At 44.3% G+C, this 2,704-nt stretch overlaps 1 protein-coding gene across 1 annotated transcript in view; it reads left to right on the top strand.

Moving 5' to 3' along the window:
* Positions 1-1,880: 1,880 nt before the first annotated feature.
* Positions 1,881-2,704, top strand: part of zbtb42 (zinc finger and BTB domain containing 42) — a 7,301-nt gene continuing 6,477 nt past the window's right edge. Inside the window, exon 1 of the mRNA XM_032500613.1 lies at positions 1,881-2,136. The gene's annotated coding sequence lies outside the window, so the exon portion shown is untranslated. The remainder of the gene's footprint in view (positions 2,137-2,704) is intronic.

Genomic DNA, 2,704 nt, shown 5'->3' with positions numbered 1-2,704 from the left:
GATGGAATGGTGCAGCTGTTGGGTTTAAATAGTAAGAGCTGGAACAAGCTGGTACACAGTGCAGTCCAAAGTGTGGCTTCTTATGACTTTTAGGGAAAAAAACAATGGAGGAGCTGCATGTTGAGGGGTTTCAAGAAGGTTTTTGATGCAGAGGGATGCATTGCAAGCATCCTCAGACAGCCATCTACAACACAACTCAAGCCCTCCCCTATGGTGAGACTTGGTCCAGTGGGGAGAGGGATGTGGTTCAACTTGTGGCTGGATGGCTGGCTGGTTGGCTGGTCAGGCTACACTGGAATGCAGGGTCTTTTGTTTGTCTGAGAGAGGAGTGGGTCAGGGGAGAATGCCATTGATGATTGCAGAGAGGAAGAAAGAACCTCCAGGAAGTGTTCTCTCTCTCCCCGCTCCCCCACTTTTATTCTCTCTCTCTCTCTCTATCTTTTTCTGTGTGTGAGAACCTTCACCGTGCCGAGCCTCTCTCTCTGAGGCCATGGTCCCCAGGCACAACCGCTGCTTTGTCTTGCCATGTGAACACACACCCCTCCTCTACTGGGTGCCTACATTTGCCAGGGAAACACAGGGCCACTGCTCCTATTCTAATCCACATTGCTGCCCCTGCATGGATGGTGTGTGTGTGTGAATGTGAGTTCTGAATGGTAAATTGTTTTTCATGTGGCACACTCATCTGATACTTTAGTATAAACATTTACCTTACTGGTGTTTTGTCAAAAGGTCATCTTTTTGTTTCTTGCGCAGAACCAATGATTTTTTTTTAGACCAAATAAAGAGAGTTTTTTATTTAGAGAGCATGCCAATGTCTTGCTTTATGATCATCTGAACATGGACTAGAGTGCAAACATCCACCCTCTGTAGCAGTAACAGCCAGACTAAAAATGGAATAAAGCAGTAAGTGGATAAGAATCTAGCTGGTGGCCCCTTCCGACCAGTGGCTGCCGCCTCCTGTCACATTGCTCATTCCCCTCTGTGTCAGAAGGCTGTGAGGAGCTGCAAATGGCCCTTTCAAAACACACGGCAGCTGGAACACAGGGCAAAGGTGACTGAAGCAGTTGGGGGAGCACAGGGAGGGACGGGGACGGGGGACGGGGGACGGGGGGGGGCACAAGATGAGCAGCTGCAACCTCGAGCCCCTGATTCTCCACTGTGCCACCACCATCAAATTCTGAACAGAGTCGGGAGTCTGTGCGCTATTTTTTTAATTATTTTTTTTATCCAGTGCCTGATAATCTAATCAAACGTGTGACTTTTCCCCCCAAAACATAGTTCACATAAACCAGCATAAATTGTATCTTCAGACAATTAAGGCTAAATAAGTCACAGCCTGGAGCTGGTTTGGTCTGAGAAAACAAAGGCACTGGGTTGTGGTGCAAGGGAATTCCACAACCCAAAGCAGGATTAGGGAGAACAGCCCAATAGTCCATTGACCCTCCAAATTAACAAAGCAAGATTTATTATTCTCAGTTTTGGATACTTTCAATATCAAATATTTGTGACAAAAGGGTTTCTTTAATCCACAGCAGACATTAAAAAAAAAAAAAAAAAAAAAAAAAACAGACAGCATTTTGGGAAGCTTGCAAATCTGATTTACACTCTGGATGGAAACTTTACAAATCATATGGTCTTCAAACAGATCTGGATAGAAAAGGAAAAAGCATACGGAGTGCGTTTTTTTAAATCAAATAACACATTTAAACATGCAACTTCAATGATTACCCTGTCCACTTGAAGTCTTATCTTACAAAAGTCATCAGTTGCTCTATTGTCCATTCCTCTACTTTGCGATAGGCTGCTTCCGGATTTATCCCACTGTAGGTGCCCCCGTTCATGGGACAGGTGTTTTTCAATAAGACAGCCAATTGATGTCCCTAGTGTACTCTGCTACTTGCTGCCGCTGTGTGAGTTCACGGAGTAGTACAGAAGTTATTGTGGACGCGCGATATCGCGAGACTTGTGCCATTATCAACCTGCTTGACACACAGCAGCTCTGAGTGCAGCCTGCCTTGCCAGGGTCGGACTGAAGCTCAAGAAACGACAAGGAGAAGCGAACATCTGGCCGCACATCATGAAAGGACGTGGGAGCTTCTAGAAAAGAACACGACGAACCGGGCCGAAATAAATGTAAGTACAGTGTTTCTGTGCTTTTAAACGGAGGAAGCGAAAGTTAAAAGAGTGTCCCCTCGCCGCTTCGTTCAGCGCAGTTGCTATGAGTTCCTCTGCTGTTTAAAAGGCTCCTAGCAATGCGTTGCCCAACACGGACATGGAGCTCGGTTTACTGCGTCCTTGGATCTCCTGTATACTCTTTACACTTTTCTTTCTCTTATTAAAATAACTACTGCGCGCAAAATTCTACATATGCACATTTTTCTCGACAGCATCAAACTTTAATATTCAACTCACTCGACTTTTTTTCTTCTTTCCATCTGTCTTTTCTGTTTCGAATGAACTCCTTAAACAAATATTTCACAGTTGTGCGCGTGTGTCTGATGAGTGCGTAAAAGGGCCACAACGCGTTTTTATTCTCCTCCGCGGTTGTCGGCTGCATTTTTTTTCTTTTGGTGATAAATTATCCGATTAAAAGAAGTTTGAAATTCCGTGTAATCTTATGACACTTATGAGTTCATTTTTCTTTTTTACAAGTTGTGTTTGTGTGTGTGTGAATGTATGTTTGTATATGTGTAGATATATG

The sequence above is a fragment of the Etheostoma spectabile genome, chromosome 20 (genome assembly GCF_008692095.1).
Source record: "Etheostoma spectabile isolate EspeVRDwgs_2016 chromosome 20, UIUC_Espe_1.0, whole genome shotgun sequence".
Taxonomy (NCBI): domain Eukaryota; kingdom Metazoa; phylum Chordata; class Actinopteri; order Perciformes; family Percidae; genus Etheostoma; species Etheostoma spectabile.
This window is presented reverse-complemented; position numbering and strand designations above follow the sequence as displayed.